Source organism: Corvus cornix, chromosome Z (genome assembly GCF_000738735.6).
Source record: "Corvus cornix cornix isolate S_Up_H32 chromosome Z, ASM73873v5, whole genome shotgun sequence".
Lineage (NCBI taxonomy): Eukaryota > Metazoa > Chordata > Aves > Passeriformes > Corvidae > Corvus > Corvus cornix.
The window spans coordinates 43,670,035-43,687,873 of record NC_046357.1 but is presented as its reverse complement, the minus strand read 5'-3'; the positions used below and the strand labels follow the sequence as shown (position 1 = coordinate 43,687,873).

At 41.8% G+C, this 17,839-nt stretch overlaps 1 long non-coding RNA gene across 1 annotated transcript in view; it reads left to right on the top strand.

Annotated features, from left to right (window-relative positions):
* LOC109144850 overlaps positions 1 to 17,236 on the top strand; it is a 31,182-nt gene extending 13,946 nt beyond the window's left edge. The window contains exons 2-3 of the long non-coding RNA XR_002045839.3: positions 13,950 to 14,040; positions 16,074 to 17,236. This is a non-coding gene — a long non-coding RNA (uncharacterized LOC109144850). The remainder of the gene's footprint in view (positions 1 to 13,949; positions 14,041 to 16,073) is intronic.
* Positions 17,237 to 17,839: the final 603 nt, after the last annotated feature.

Here is a 17,839-nt window from a genome sequence, read left to right as displayed (position 1 = left end):
CTCTTATCTAAGTGAAGTCCAATTCTCACTGTACAGCTCCTAGTTCACTGAGTTGTAAATATACTGTTTATTCATAAATGCTGCTCTTGTGTAGATAATACCTGAGGCAGGTTTTCCTTGTGAATATCTTCAGGCATTACTGTGTCTAAAACTATATTGGGATTTGCTGCTTCCCCCTTACTTTAACCCAGACCTGCCATACTTTGCTGACATTGCTCTCATGGGTGATGGTCATTCCTATTCACTTCTTTGCACTTTCAGTGCTTAAGCACCTGAGCATCTGGTGTATTTATTCTCCTACACTATTCTCCTACACTATTCTCCTATACTCTTATGAGATCCTACACTGCTGTGTTGATTCTTGAGTTACTTTTCAATGGTTACAATGGAGATTTTTCCAGTGCAAGTAATTGTCCTCTATCTTTTAGACCTGGGTGTTTCCTGTCTTGGACAAATGAACTCCTTTGAGTGGCTTTCACAGATGGCCATCAGAAGGACCCTGGCAGTAGTGTGCCCAGTAGCTTTGTTATCAGGCGTGGAGGAAGGATCCCCCAAAAGCAACTTCTCCACATAATTTTGTTGTTCTTTACCCAGTGCTCTCCTTTACAATCCACCCATTAAGTGCTGCAGGATGTTGTTCTGCAGTCATCTCCCTGCATCCAGGGAACCATTACCTGAGCTCTACAAAGATATTCCCTGGATATCTTGATGATATCCTTTGTATGGGAGTGCTATGGCTAAAGTTGATCTTTTTGAGTGGCGAAAGCTTGAAGTGACTTTGGGTTTTTAGCAGTGGTTGGTGTTCAGATAACACAGCAATTTAACTGTTGAGACAGAACACTGTATTCACAGAAGCATTACCAATATGGCAAATAGAATGCTGTATTGAGTCAACCTCAGTTACCTTTTCCTGTGTGATATTCAGCACTGTTGAGCTCAGGGAGCCAGCTACCTGCTTGATCTGTGCTTTGCCATTAAATAATCCTTTGGAAGAGCATAAGCTAACAAACCCCTTACACTCTGTTGACTTTTTCAGTAGGACTTCAGGAAGGTAAATCTGACTAATTATGAAGTGAAAGTAACTCAGTACTTCTGTGAAGCAAAGTCTCTAGTATCACTGGTATACTTACTTGTTGCCTGCTGAATGGGGTTACTGGGAGTGGTCTGGGACTCCCCAGCTCTGCTGGACAAGTCACAGCATTCCTGGGAACACAAGTATGTTTCTGAAATGTGCACATATGTACCAGTGTGCACAAGGCAGTACATTCACAAGCTCCACTTTCAAACAAAACCAAAGCATTCCCACAGTGATCCTCCCACTGAGTTACAATTCTGAGTTAAGATGTGACATTACATGTCAAAGAGTATGTTGCTGCTTTGTTCCCTGCTTTGTAGGGATAGATACGACACTAGTCACTACCCATATCTAGGTAAATTGCAGCCCTTCATTATTTATCCCTCTCAGTCTCTACATGGTAAGATTTCCCTTAAGATTTTCAACTTAGCTGACCTGTCTGAAGCACTGCAGCACTGCAGGGCCTGAGTGCTTTTATGCCTGTAATGTCACTCAAGTCACAACCCCGCACACACTGGAGCAGTACCACTGCCCCTCTTCCACAGACAAACCAGGAATGTTGAAGGGTAAGAGCCCTGCCAGACAAGTTCACAGAGTAGGTGAGTGCATTGCCCCAGTACAATATTCATGTCATCCTCTCCTGGTACTGCACGGAGACTCAGGACCTCTACAACAGAAAGTGGAGACCAACAGCATCAGGTCAAGTTTAGCTGCAGGGGCCAAGCTTGGGGGTGGGCTGGCAATGTGCCAAAAATCATCAAATGGTTAGTAGATACTTCTTTTACTCTTCTTTCCAGGAATGAAGAGTAAAAGATGGATAAGGAAAGAAGGAACAGTGTGCTGGCAAGTACACTGGATATAAAAGGAGATCTTTGCAATTCATAACCAATAAAATCCCCTTATCCCTGTTTGCTTGCAATTTTTGCAAAACACTGGACTACTGAGAGGATGTATGAACCACATGTCCTTCTGCTGTGTTCTTTTTCTGCTCTCACAGTTTCAAGATATTCTTCATAATAAAATTTAAGGAAAATTAAATGTCTTTTCAAACAACAAGATAGCAGCCAGAGGCAAAGTCCCCTAGTATCCAGCTCCATTGTGAGCTTTCAGACTGAGCCTTGTCTTCTCCCTGAAGCTCTGGGTTTCTCCAGTGTCAGATTAAAAAAAATATTTTTTTTTAAAAGAGTGTTTAGTCCCTAACAAGAAGCCATATCATATTTACACAGTCAGATGTATCAGCCATGACTGAAAAACTGAAAACTCCTACAGTGAGGGAGCTGACCAGTGCTTTCAACACATTATTTTAAAACAGTATTTATTGTTTTTGTAGCTTTTGGCTACATAGACAAAACACAGCCAGTTAAAAAAATAAAATAAAAAAAAATCTGAAAAATATCTCACGGGACTTAGATGCTTTCCCTTCTGTGCCTTGTTTCTGGCTAACAGGACTAACTTACAAAGCATATGGCATCCTTTCTGCTCTGGACACCAGGAGGTACCCCAAAGACAAACTATCCCTGGGGGGTTTTCTAGACCTCCAGACACATATCATAGTTGTTCTGCTAATGCAGTAAGTCTAATTTGTTCCAAATTGGGATCCTCTTAATCCTACTGATTTACTTTCTGCTTCTCCTCTGCCTTTACTGTACTCAGAAACCTTCAGGTTTGCAGTAGAAGGGCCATCTTCCTCAAGACAGCCTATCATTTCTTTGGCCACATGAAATGTGTGTATTATTCCAGCTGTGTCCTTCCTTATAATAATGGTGTTCAAGTTCCATACCAACCTTTTTTTTTTAAAAAAGCTAATTAAATAAAAGACAATTGAACAAATAAAAATCCAAATAAAATATCTGTTATAGGATCCAACAAAATTATTAGAGGGGAAGGCAGGCTATGTGTTTTTTTCTAAAAAAAACCCCTTGTGGATTCCTAGTTTGGCATTTATCTTCCCCTGGCTGTTCAGTGAACAGGCACAAATGCACTCAGGCAGGAAAAAGTACACAAAATCACATGTGTTAAGCATGAAGACTTTCTGTGGTTGTTTTTTTTCTATTCCATCAGGTGTTATTGTAGGTCCCATATTGTGGCATTGGGGGTGGGGGGGTACTTCAATGAGCTGGTCTGAAGAGCTGTTCTGTCTATTTATACTCTTGTAACTATCTCTCTGAAATGGTGCAGAGCTAGCTAAAATTAAAATCATATGTCTTTCCAGTTGTAGCCAGTCAACGGGAATAAAGGCATTCCTGCATCCTATTAGAAGATCCCTGTGGTATTTCAGACATCTTGAGGTTGCTGTCATCAGGCCTGTCCCTTCTAAAGCTCACTGTAGCCCTGTAAGAAGCTCACCCTTACGAACTGTCATTACTGCCACGCTAATTGCCTGAGGAGGTAGGCAGTGAATGAAAGCGCTCTCTTGCTCCTACAACCATGGAACAAAGGCTGCTCCCCTGCAAATATCCTGTGCTGGAAGGCTCCTAGAGCCTGGCAGGCAGTCCTGCTCAAGTGGAGGCTGCCATGGAGGCAGTCCTGTGTTCAGAAGAAAGCTCAGAGGGTGAAAGAAGGGGCAGAGAAGCAAGAGGAGGAGGCAGCAGAACTCATGTGGATTTGGAGAGACCAGTTCAACACACAGCGTGAACTGGGGATGTAAAGTATGCACAGGATGTTAAGCACATATAACCTCATATATTAACAGTCACCACAAGAGGAAGGGAGGAAGGGAGGAAGGGAGGAAGGGAAGGAGGGAGGGAGGGAGGAAGGGAGGGAGGGAGGAAGGAAGGAAGGAAGGAAGGAAGGAAGGAAGGAAGGAAGGAAGGAAGGAAGGAAGGAAGGAAGGAAGGAAGGAAGGAAGGAAGGAAGGAAGGAAGGAAGGAAGGAAGGAAGGAAGGAAGGAGATAGAGACACATAATGTCATACCACTCCCTCCTTTAGCCCCATTCCATGAAATAGGTAAATTTTCTCAGACTCTGTAAGACATTTCAAGTTTCCAAGTGTGCTAGCATCATCTGGTAAATCACCTGCCATCTCATTTGCTTACTACCACCAGAGAACCAAAGTGGCTTTCATTTACAAAATGAGATGTGACCAAGCAATTGCTTATGGTTATTGCATGGCCACAGCGGACTCCCCACACACAGAGCTGCACTGCAGCATGAGTCTGTGCACCACAAAAGGAAGTTCTTATGTATCTGAGACTTCAACAGCTCAGGTCACTTTAGGTATCAGTTCCTCTGCCAGTGTGGCTTCTGTGGTCTTTAATATCATGGCAGAGATGTTTTCAGCTGCAGCCTTGGACCCTTGCTTTCAGCTGTGCAGACAGGTAGACCAAACCAGGTGAGTCAATGTGGGTAGAGTGTTCTTCCATACTCACCTCTGACTATGTTTTTCCTGGCAAAATTGTAGGCTGCACTGAGGTCTATAAACCATTGATAAGGATGGAGGGTGTGTGGTGTGAGGGAGAAGTGCCTCCCCTGCCTCTCTTTCCACACAGCAGCTGTCCCCAGAAACACGTCTGCAAAATATTTCAGAAGCGGCAGTCCTCAGCTTGAACACCACTGCCAATCAAGCTTGTCAGAAATAAGCTTTTAGCCATAGAAACAGAACTGAAGAGCAACCTCTCTCCCTGTTTTCCTTCCAAAAAGTCTTGTTGAACCACACTTCTCTGTTTACAGGTGAGGGTAGTGACTGCTGATCTGATATGCAGTGACTAGCTGTGTGCATGCAAGTAAGAAAAAACTATCATAAAATATAAAGAAATAAGAATTTTTATTGAAGGGTGTGATGCTTCCTCCTTATTTTAACTGAGGAATCCAGTTCATATTCTAGAATAGAAAAAGATTCATTTCTGTTCTTATTTTAGACATATTTTAGGGTTTTTTTCTTTTCCTTCCTGTCTGAAGGCCTTTTCTTACCTCAGCTGCTGAAAGTATTCAGCTATTGATTTTTTTCATTAGCCACCATTACCACAGCTAAACAGATGCAGTTAAGAATTTCACCAAATTAAAGTTGCAAAGCAAATGCATAGGTTCGTCTTTCATCCCATATTTTACCAAGCCTAAACAAGAGAGTGCTCTTGTGAAAGGAAGCCTGCAAGGCTGAGATGACAGGGAAGGTAAAACCAAGAGCCACAGGGACTCTAGATTATACATAATATTAAGGATAACAACTGAACATTTAGAAAATGATGATAATCTTTAGGAATATAATTTACTTACAAACTCAGATTTTTTTGAGGTGATACAAGTTATGTGTTACCCTTGGTGCATATTTTTTTTACCAGATTATAGCAGAAATGTTTTTCAGGGAAGAGGGTGAGAGATTTTGCTGCCTTTTGAGGATCTTGGGCCTCTCTGAGGTCATCAGTAGTCCTTGGAGGTAGAAATAACACCTTCTGTGGAGCTTTTTTATTTTTCTGGTGCAAGGGTGACAGGGTCACCATCAGTAGGGAAGAGATGAAAGCAAAGATATATGGGAAAAGGATCTCATGGGAAAAGGAGAGGAAAAAGAAGGGCTTCAAAATACAGCTCATTTCCAAACTGGAGTTTCTCACATATATATTTGAACTTTGCTTTCTGGTAGTATCGTTTGCATGAAAAATGCTTGTGCCCCTGTAGCACTTGCTTTGCACAGACACCATTTTCTGAAATATAATTCCTTCTTTGTTTTCTGTCTTGTTAGGATCTAGATGCTACAAGTAGCATACTACTGAAAGGTGGCACTGAACAGTATGCTACACAGACCATATAATGGCATTATGTCTAAGAACTTAAAAATACATTAACAGCAATAAATGCTTTAAAAAATAATGGCTTTTTACTTCTCTGGAAACAAGGAACTGTACAGCTGAGAGAGACTTGGATGACAGGGATCAAGTTCAAACTGCAATATGCCCAAAGGCTGGTGATATTTGGATGACAAACTTTTCATTAGAGCATTGGCTGCTGCAGTGAACATTGAATTTAGCACCACATGCAACACCAAACTCTCTCAAATCCCATTTGGATGCAAAATCTTGGGCTGGCCACATCTCTACTGAGCATCTCTGGCAAAACCTGAGGATATTAAATTTGTGCTTGGTGAACCTTATGTTGATTTCTGCCCTCTACTGGAATTGAATCCAGAGGCAGTTGAATTGAATCACAGTGACAGCAAACTGGAAATGCAGTTGGTGATAGAAAAATATCTCCTTGCACACACACACGGGTGATACCACTTATTTTATGCTTTTGTGACAGTTGAACAGTTTCAGCGTTAAACTGCTAATTTGGATGATGATACATGAACTGAAATAGTTGTGAAATTGTGGGTCTGAAGAGCTTTTGCAAATGCAGTGAGGATTTTAAGATCATGGGTAAAGAATAAAAACCTCAAAAACATCACATTGTGCCATTTTTACATGCAGTGTAACTTTCTTTCTTCGGGCCATATAAGTGGTGTGGCAGTCACATGTGGGTCACAGAAGCAGGTACCTATCCTTTCCTGCCAGACTGGCATTCAGGGGACAGCTATCACAGGCTTACCAGTGATTGTCAGATTTCTTCTAAGTTATGGCTGTCATTATATGGCTATACTGGCTTGTGGGTATGTTCTGCTTGAGAATGGAAGTGGTTTGTTGGAGAGCTCTGGGAAAAAGGCAAGTAAATATGTTCAGGAATAAATAGCTGTGAGATATAGATGAAATTATGAATGACACCATATAGTTAAACATGAATGAATGGAGCTATTACAAAGAGAAGAAACTTCTGTCAAAGGACAGGAAAGCACTGTATGGTGCAATATGTTCTTGTAGTGCAGTCAACTCAAGTGAGAATCTCAGTCCCTTTCAAGACTTCACTGATGACCTCTTCTCTGTGACCATTAAAGGGTTTTGCATTGCAGTGAATCTAGTCAAAGACTAGTAGTTGTAACTTCTTGTTCTTTCTCCCTTTTTTCTGTAGGTTTAGTCTACATAGAAACCTGAGCCAGTGTTGCTTGGTGGATATTTTTAACTAAACAATTAAATGAATATAGAACCACTGTACATGCCTAAATAAGAAAGATGGACAGTCTCTTACTTCTAAACTTTCTAGTTATCCTTTCACTGCTTGGAATAGCCCAAACAGGAGAGATGGAACAAAACCAAGCCTCTGTGTTTGAGTCTTGCTTATATTCTGGGTTTTTTTTTTTTTTCTGTTTTTTTTTGTTCCATTTCTACCCAGCAGCCTAAGGAAGGAGCATACACAAAACAAGAGTGCATGGTTCAAGAACAAGTACTCACTGCAAAGAAATTTTCCCAATGTAAGGAGCTACTGAAAGAACAAAGAGCTGTAATACATTTTACTATTTAGCTTCTAATCAACATTATGGCTATTTACATTTAAGAGGATTTTTCTCCTGATAAGCATGTAGCATGCTGCCAAACATAAGAAAATAGCACAGTTTTGCATCTGAAGGCTTGAGTTGGTATGTTTTGGGCTTTATGGAACCTTAGGGATTTCCTGTTAATTACCATGTCCCGCCTTGCACAAGCTAGAGGTTTTCCCCGTTTTGTTAGCCTGCCTTTCATTCTTTGTGACTCTTCAGACTTCCTTCTATCAGCCCTTGCAGACGCAAATTCTCTTCCAGGGACAAAGTAGAATTTCAAAGCAATTAGGAGGTGTGTGGTTAACCTTCACGAATCTTCACAACTGGTATCACTTAACATTACTCTAAATAGCCTCAGGGTAATTAAGCCACTGGTTCTGTCTTTCTGGTTTTGCTTCTACTGCTCATAAGTTTAAAAATCATAATTGGAAGCCTTATGTTTTCTGAGCTGGTAGAAGAATACATATTCAGGCTATGTGTATGTGCAATGAGTGGTAGAAGTAGGCAGCAGGGAAACTGCTGAGATGGGCTTGTGGAAAAACTTCAGGCACAGCAGAAACCCACACCATACTTTCCAAAAGCAAAACTCCAATAAAACCTCACTGGATTCATGGTCTGATTTAATTTCTTCCCCTGCAAGCTTCATGAAAACAGGGGAGCTGGTGACTCAGTCTGTTGCTGCCTGCAGAGCCGTCCTACAGCCCTAATAGTGGTGATGGGGAAGTCACGGGTGTGAGTCACACTCTGAGCGGTTTGCAGCATCAAGCTGTGTTTCAGAAGGAGCCTTGTGCATCTCAGCTTCACTTCAAGTGTGTGTTCTCATCATTTGCAGTTGTGTCAAATGCCTTGTAAGAGCAGTAATTTTTACCCTGTTCCCAGGGAGGGAGGGTGGTGGCTGCGTTACTACACCCAGACACAGCTTCACCACCTCTAGTAAGTGCAAAGGAGTGGTCAGCCACAGTTTGGGTGTTTCTCTCTCTCTCCCATTTGGGTGTTTCTCTCTGTCCCCCATTTTAGGTCAAGGAGGGCGTGTGCACATTTCACAGACCTGTGCCCAAACCTTTGGTCAGCAGCCAACCCCTTCTCACCAAAGTGCTGAACATTTCTAGCTTATGCTCCCCACACTTCAGCTGCTGTTCCCCTAGTCCAGTATTGACACAAGTGTCAGCTTAACCCTGAAGAGGTGACACTGCCTTATTGAACTTCAGCTTATTTCACTTTATCTAGAAGAAGCACTTTCCTTGCCAGTTTTGTTTTTTTCTCTCTCCACTCTTCACCTCATCCAAAAAAAGGATTGGAGAGGAATTAATTTCCAGCTGTGCAGAAGAAGAAAGAGAAAAGAGAGCAAAACAATTCACAGTGCAGCCAAATTTCAACTGAAAGATGACATTGCCTTTACTGAGCTGTAAATACAGATGACATGCTGCTCTTTTATGAAGGAATGGGGAAAGAGAACGTGCAACTCCATCAATATGAGTAAAGATATCGGCAATATAATGAATTTAACAGCATGTCACGTTACAGGATGGAGAATTCTTAGCCCAAGATCTAGAAGATGAAAGGGCTGAAGCAGGAGGAAATTGCCTCCACTTCTGAAAAGATCACTGCAATATTAATAGACTCCTGGGCAAGAGCTTCCTTACTGCACTGGTGTTAGAGGAAGTCCAGTCTTAAGAAGATGGGACTCACAGACAGTGACTCAGGATACAGCAGAAGAAGAAGGGAGCTACTGGAAAGGTGCTCATCAACAAGATGTGAGACAACAGTGTAGAAAACAGCTGTGCACTTACAGTTGTAATTTTGCCCTGAATAAATGTAAAGCCTAATACATTCTGATTTATACTGAGCTCTGCCTGACATAAAACTGGCGCCTTTTTCCCTTTTTCCAAGTTTCAAACCATGAAAATTCAGCTTTCATTTCAACCAGGTATTTCTCTCTACTCCTCTTTTAGGATCTACCCTAACAGAGAGGGTTCTTGGCTTAGGATTTATATGCCAAGTGGGGATTTTACCACCACGTGGGGCTCAGGTTCCCAGCCTGTGGTTCAAGGCAATACACAGGACTTGGAGTGACATAATTTCAGTCAAAACCTTTCCTTTCCTTTCCCCTAAACTGGGACCATCATTCCTTTCCTTCTTGCTGCTCTCAGTCTATTGTTCCCTGTGCTTTGTCGGTACCTCTGTCCTGCTCAGGTACAGAGACATTTCCACAACGCAGATGCGAGAAGAGCTCATTGTTTTTTAGGCGTAGGTCAGTGTGCAGGTGCAGGCAGACCCAAATGGCCGTGGCTTGACTGAGTGCGTGGGAGCCAGTGCATGGCTGTGCCAACTAGCTCTGAGGGCCACCCTGCCTTTGGGCAGGAATCCCTCCTACCTGCAGGGACAGATCTTTGTCTCTGCTTCCAAATGAACTTCCTTTCTGTAAGACAGCACCAGTTGCCAGAAAACTGCACGTGGCTGTGGCTGAAATACCAAGAGTGTGATTCTGTCTCAGGGATCTGCTGCCTTCACGCTGTGCTCCAGCTGTGCTTTCGTGGCAGATGACATCAGCAGCACTCCTCAAGCCCAGCATATAATATTCTCAAAGCAATGCAGAAACTAATTAATTCCAAGTGTGCCCTTAATCTCATAACACAGCTTGTACATGCCTTTAGTTTTGCACACGCAGGAACCAAGCCTTCTTTCTCCTTATCCTAAGTGGTCTTGAATTAACTAACATTAAATAAACATGCAAGGTTGTATGTGTTCCCTACAGACTGCATGATGTTTTTGCAATGTGGGTCTCATTTAGATCAAATGGGTGAAAGGAATCGCAAACCTGGCATTGAATAATAAAACAAGTTCATGACAGTCCTTGTGTAAGCCAAAGCTTTCAGAGAAATTTACCACCAAATTCAACATTTCAAAAAGCGTCTTTAATTTTCACATGTGCAACTACAGCACTTCATCAATTCATGTCCTAACTATCTCACACTGAATACAAACAATAGGGAGACCAAAAAATCAGGAGACATCAGTCTCATCTCAGTCCTGCAGCTTTTTGATCAAAACTCAACAGAATTGGTAAGAAATATTTTCAGCAAATTCAGCAATTTCTAGATCACATCATAAAAATGAATCCCCACTAAGACTACATCTCTTTTAGGGCTTGCTTTAGATCCAGATCCATTTGAACAACTCTTAAGAAAAGTTAAATATCTCATAAAGTTGTTGTATCTGTTTTGACACTGTAAGAAATGGATTTTATTAGATTGGTGTAATTTCACCAGAAGAACTCTGTGGTGCTATGATCCTGAGCTGATTACCATCATCACAAACAGTGAGTTCACCACCTTTTCTGGAGCACTGTACACGTCACTGAGCCTGTCTCTGCTCATGAAGTTGTTTCTTGAACTTCACAGGCAGCTGTAGCACAGGACTATGTATTGCTGCTGCCATTGTAGTCTTCATAATGATATGCAGCAGTGGGAAAAAGTGGTTCATAAATGTACTCCAAAATTCAAATTGAAAATGAAAAGAGAAATAGCAATTTGACATTCTTGTTGGGATTTTCTTTTTCCTCTGTTTTTTTCTATCAAATAGTTGTATTTCTCTTGCTCATCCTCTGTCTCATGCAGCTGTTTGCTTGAGGCTACACTGAATGAATGAACATGAATGAAGCCCCAGGAAATGCATTTTTACAAAGTTTCTACTGTTCACAGTGGTGAAAAAAGTTTAAAAATGTGAGTAAAGTGATTGCTGCAAGGTTAGCAACTGTAAAATCAAGAAAAGGGAAATCACTACACAGTACCAAAAATTGTTGAGGGTGTTTTCTTCTAATCTAGCTGTCCTGAGGCTTTTGTTCAGGATTTTGTGGTGCTTTGGAATGATGTCTGCTACAGTAGGTTGGATAGTGACACCTGAAAAATCTGGGGAGACCAAAGGAACAGATCAACTGGTATCTGCTTTATTTTCCTTCTAGGGTTCCTGAATGTAGCCATTCAGTTAAGAGGGTCCTTTCCATGAGGCCACTGACTCCTTTCCAGTGCACAAATGGCTGGAGAGGCACCCACATAGGCCTCTGCTAAGTGATATAAGGTGTGTGCTCCTGGCCTGTTGCAATTTACCCCATTAGCACTAATTAAAGAAAAAGAACCTTGGGACAGTGGTGGTGGTGCTGGTGTTGGACTGACATCATGCTGACACCAGAACAGGTAACATGCCTTGGTGGCAGACAGTGACTTTTGAAAGAAAATGTATGTGATTGACAACCTCATGATGCAGCACTGGTATGCAGTAATGAGGCACAGCTTCTTGGAAACTGTTGCAACTCTTGAATTCTTGGGGGTTTTTGGTTTTGTTGGGATTTTTTTATTCCCAGTTTTTGTCATAATGGGCAACATAATTTGCCAAGGACTTGTTCCATTTCCACCTTGGGTTACTCCTGGGCTGGGATTTTCCTTTGGTCACAGTGTCAAAAATGCCTTTGCTTGAGTGGGAAATTAACATTGAGTACACGGGAGTGTGATCCCACAGCTGGTACCATCGCTCCCCAGAAAGGTAAGAGGACACCAGGTACACCAAAGGCTTCTGTGTGAGGTAGTGCAGAAAACCTCTCTCCTTTGCACTGGACTTACCAATACCCTTGTAAAAAACCACTGTCAGATGTTTTAACTACAAAACACAGCCCAAGATCACATCTCTCATACCCAGATAGGCGGTGTAGCATCTGTCATCTTTGTACTGCTCATGCTCCAGCCCTGAGGACAACCACCACCCCATTATCCATTTATGAAATGTTTCATCCAAGGGGTTGATGAGTAGGACAAGTGGGAGCTGTGTCACCTGTGGATCCCAAAGTGACCTCTCTGCCTGTCACAGGAAAGCAGCAGCAATGGTCTAAACATGTGACATACACAACATCACAAGGCATAGCAGGGATTAAAATGGGTAATAAAGTGGAAAATATGTTAAATATTTCTGGGCTCTTCGGGTATGGTGGATACCTGTTTGGGTTTAATACAATTTAAGGGGCAGACACTCCAAAATGAGTTACCACCCCTTTTAGTTTTAACCACTCCCCTTTTTACCAATAAGAAGAGGAACATCTGGCTTCTGGAATTCAGGAACAGAAGAACTTGTCAAATGCTCAGTGCCAGCATCTCTGCCTCTCCCTCAGCCAACTGGACCCATCTGGTACTGGCACTGTGGTTCCCGAGCTGCTGGTGTGTTGAGGGGCGAAAGAGATGGACCCACTAAGCACTGAAGAACAGCAGCCTGGCCCCAAATGACTACAGCTACAAGTTGTAGACAGGGATTGTGGAATCTGCCTGAAACCATGCAGGACTGCAAAGTGCAGCTTCTGGGGCTGCTACTTGGAGACCTGCCTGAAGCAACCTCCTCGGGAGCATGGGACAGGAAAAAAGGCTTGTGCCTTGCACCAACCCAGCTTCCCCACAAGAATGAACCATAAAGGCAAGAGAGCGCTTGTCTGAGCAACCCTGACCTTAAAAAAGGTCCTGGCATTTTCCAAACACAATTCCACAATTAGCTTTCCAGACACCAGGTCTTAAAGACCTGGCATAATTTTTGGCATATGACATAGCAGAGAGACATATGGAATACAATAACATTTTGAGTTACCCAGGACAGTCCCAAATTTGATAAAGTATTCATTGCATTCAGAAGTTCAGGTACAGAGCTAGGTGATCTCCAAGGGTTTATCGCACTTCTACCCTTATACCATCTTTTTATTCCAAACCTATTATTTTATGAAACTCTTAAATAGTTATTACACACATTACATTATCTTATATTCAGTCTTCCAGGAACTAGCAAACAAACCCTAGGTTATCCTGTATATTTAACTTCAGCTAGGCTTACGTCCTCCTCATTTTTCTTTTTCTCTTTGCTGATGCTATTGGTTTTGGTTTTCTTTCCCTGGAATCTTATTATTTTTAATTAAAATAAATAGCTTCAACATAGCTTTTCTCAAATAATGCAGACTATCTAAAGAATGCTAGAGAAGTTATTTTCATTCACTTACTTCTAAAACTTTCATTATAATTGGAACATGCTTTAAACTGCTCCTGAAGTTCCTGTCTAGTGCTTTTCCCTGTGAATATTTTACACTATTTATTTCATTGTTTCCTTTCTAAATTGCCAGCAGGCAGGCTTTTCAAGTTAGAAGTTTCTGTAGATAAAATGTCTTGGTGTTTCTCAAGGGAGGATTGTGTGTTACTGTGCTTGCTCTGCCCTTGTGCTGGAGCACACCTGCAACATTAGCGAGTACTCAAGGGATCTCCTGTGGTGGGATGTGTCACAGAGCTGAGACCAGGTGAAGACTTTTCTTCCCAGTAACATACACATACAGAATCAAAATGCTGCTGACATAGATCATCTAGGTCAACAGACAATACCCATCTTTTTCTTCAAAGAAGGAGACGTGCTACAAGGCACCACAGAAAATATGCTGATACAGCCTGCATCAGTCATCCTGACAGACACCCTAAGTGATTTCACTGGGCATTAGTCATGTCCATTCTTCCATTTCCAGGCAACATCGTTAACTCAGTGACAACACATAAGTTGCATGTCTGCATCCCTTGGCACACTGACCAGTGTTTCCAGTGACCCACTCCTGGCAGGTAAGTGCTTTGCAAACCCCTCTGCTCCAGTTCAATCTCCTTGACTGTGGTTTCATCATCTGTTGCAGGCCAAATATGGGCAGACTTCAGTGGTACTGAAAAGATATTTGGGCCATCTCACAACTGTTGTATTTGGTTTGACTCCTTGCTTGGATTGCAGATGATATTTTCAGGCCTCTGCCCTTCTGTACTGGAATCATCATCTGCCTTTTTCATAAGTGTGAACTATTTTGTCCAAGATATGCACAGTTGTCATCTCTACTCAAAACACACAAAGGCAACAGAGTGGTTCTAAAACATTGCCGAATTCATTTACAGAGTGATATCAAACTGTGAAGTTTGGGTAAATTAGAAACGCTTAAAGAAAAAAAGCAGAGAAGATACAAAAATATCCTGAGTTTCAGCTGCAACAAAATCAAAAATGGATGAACACTTTTGCTGAAATTCAGAAGCAGCATCTGAAGCGGACCAAACACAGGCCTGTTGGAGATATAGCTCATACTCTTTTCAAAGTATAAGCTGTGCCTTGCATTGCTGTGATGAAAAAACAATTAGGTAGGCTTGGTGTTTCCTTAACTTTGCCATGGGATTTTTTGCATGTCTAAAGCTGAATTTGAGGTGAAACTCAGAAACCCCAGCTAAGAAGTAAGGGTCATAAAGCTGAAGTAATTGCTGATTGTAACTTGCTGAAAATGCCAAGGAGACAGGTTCTTGAAGTTACTAACATCATTTAGTTACATTATAAGTCTGCATGACTGAGTTTTGTCTAGAAGTTTCCTGACATTTCTGAACAAATGTCATAACATTAAGGACTCTGAAAATATAATTTTAAAGAAATCTGCACACTAGTGGTGCTTATTCATTAAAACATGGAATGTTTTGTCCCCTTGTAGGGACAAAAGGTAAGCTGATAGAATAAAAAGGAGGCCATGATAGTGATTGAAGAGACCAGTCACTTTCACAAAGTGCCTGACAGGATGGAACCCAGCAACAGCCCAACTCTGGAAAACCTCCTGATTTATGCTGTGGACATCAGCATGCATTTTTGATGCTAACCAAAACTCCGTGGCCTCAGAGGCAGACAAACACCACTCCCAGCTCTGAGAGAGTCTACAGATTCCTAGTCTAGTCCTGACCAAGAGGGGTGCAACCTAGTGTTCAAGAGCTGCTTGAGGCTCATTGTGCTCTCCTCTGTGCAGGCAAGACAATGCTGGCTACAGCTGTCTCCTCCCCAGCTTTGCTGCTGCAGCTCAGATTGCATTGACTCTCAGGTATTTCTTTCCCACTCTCCCACATCCTGGGTCTCTGCTCAGATTTCTGAGATGCGGGGTTTCAACCCAACCAACTGCACCTTCACTCACTCTAAACATCCTGGCTCTTTGTGACACCCTCTGCAAGTTCCAAGGAGTCACAGCAGGAAAATTCTGCAGTGGCATTGCAGTTGCTTCCCTACAAAGCCATGAAACCACAATTTCCTTCCTACTGCCTCTGAAAGCCACTTCATCAGCTTTGCTAGGTCCCCTGTTCCGCCTCCTTGGCAGGCTTCACCTCTCAAGTTCTTGGATGAAAACTTTATGGTGGCTTTTGTTTGTCTCTGTCTTTCAGAAAGTGAGGAAGCAAATGCACATTCCGGCCAAGGCTTCCTGAACTTCAAGTGATTTGAGGGATTTGTCCCCCAGCTGAATCTGTTTAGTTTGAAGTGTCTTCTTTCACTGTTAACACCTTCTTCAACCTCTCCTGAAAATGCTTGCATATAAAATCACTTAACTGCACTAACAGTGCAGTTACACTGGTTTGCTTTTATGGAGGGAAAAAAGTCATTGCTCTTCACCAAAAAGAGTTTAAATGCACTCACTCTTCACAGAAATAGGGCCACTAGACCTTGTAGCTGTCCAGGAAAAGAAAATAATGCAGTAGTTTTAATGACAAATAGAAGTTAAATATCACTGTCAAAGCCATCCCAATCTCTAAAGGGTTGTCTCTGGCTACAGAAATTCAACTTTCATAACCTCTTCCTTCTGTCTTTTTTGGAGGCAAACAGCTGGTTCCAATTACCCTGCAGGAATGCCGGCCCCAGGGTGGTGCAGAAGTGAATGTGCCATATGAAACCTGCAGCCTTGATGAAGAAGGGAAAGGAGTGTCCTGCAAAGATCATTGAATAATGATGACTAATGACCCATTTCCTATGTACATGATCTATCCGGAGACATTATCTGATTGACTCGTGTTGTTTCAGCTTCCCTTCTAAAACAAATGTGTTTCAGCACATAGAACCCACTGGACTGACTCAGGGAGAATATATGCTACCCTATTATATTCTTTTTAAATCTGTATTAAAATATCAACAAAATACAATCTTCCCCACTTCAGAAATGACTGTCTAGAGGCAAAAATTAATCCCTCCTCCTTCTGTGTCCCCTCCCAGGCATTAAGAGTTCTGTAACCTTGTTGACAGAACCCTGTGCCACAAACAAAAAATGTCTTTAATTATGGAAATGGAAAATTAATGTCTACACATATTTAGCTTCTGATCTAATGTTTTGGTTTTGGGCATATAAAGAAAGCTTGTGTGCCTGTCACCTGATCTGTTTTTTGGTCAGTAGTAGGTGTGTTTGTCTAATACGAGGTGCCATCCCTCCCAGTAAACCTTGCGCTGTTAACTGTCAGTAAAGTCACACTGAGGCGACACATTCTTAGCAGCAGTGGCTCCAAACAAACACACAATTATGTGAAAGACAGCTGACCAGTGGGACATGTCACACATGTTTAATATATGTGGGAATGTACTGAACAGCCAGAAGGAAGAATGTTAATTTTCTTTTGACTTACATGTGAAAATGAAGGTTTTTCAGAGATAAGTTTCATTATGAATGGCTATCTTGAATTTGTAATTGCAGAGAGAGCCTCAGAAGAGGATAATGGAATACTTTTTCAAAACTGAATGAGTTGAAAAATTCCATTAAAGATTATTTGAAAAACAATATAATGGTTATTTTACATCTACATATTCATTTTTCCTGTATTCTTTCTCACATTCAGAACAGAAGTATATATACAAATTTTAATCACCTGCAGGCATAAAAACTGCCAAGTGACATAGGAGAAAAAAATAGCAGGAGAATTTTTGAGATAAGAAAATTAGGAAAAAAGGAAGATTTCTGTCTTTGCAGCTGGTAAATAAGCTAAAAGGTCGTAATCCAGCTAAAGAACAGCTGAGAAATCCTTTACAAAACTTTGCTATTTTCCCTCTGGAAGATCCAGATGCCTTGGGAGGGTCCTGACAGCCTTCTCAGAGCATGGATCTGTTGGGCTCAGGTGTGTGAGCTCTGCAAACACACCCACATCCAGTTCTCCCTTATGAGGGACTTGGGCAGGAAGATCACCGGTCACATAAGAGCTTAGTAATGGACAGGCATATTTTATACATCCTCATCATCATTCTGCAGTTTCAGAAAATCTGGCTTGGAAAGTCATGCTGAATCTCTCCAAAGACAGTTTTTTCTGGTTTTGTAGCCATCCTACTAAGAGAATTGTAATCTAAATACGGCACAGACTCATAAATGTACACTGGTTCTAGGAGAGGTACACAGTTGTACGAGTGGGTTTCAGTGGGTTTCTCAGTGGTTACCATGAACTGCCCCGTAAAACAACTTAAGGGGAACAGACCATCTCATTGGACTGCCAGATTTCTATTTTGAGCCATGGCATTTTATCAGCTGCTCAAGAATTTATGCAGTGTCAAACAAATGCTATCAGATCCAAGCAAGTGGTGATCAGCCTCTCTCTGGACCAGTTTTGT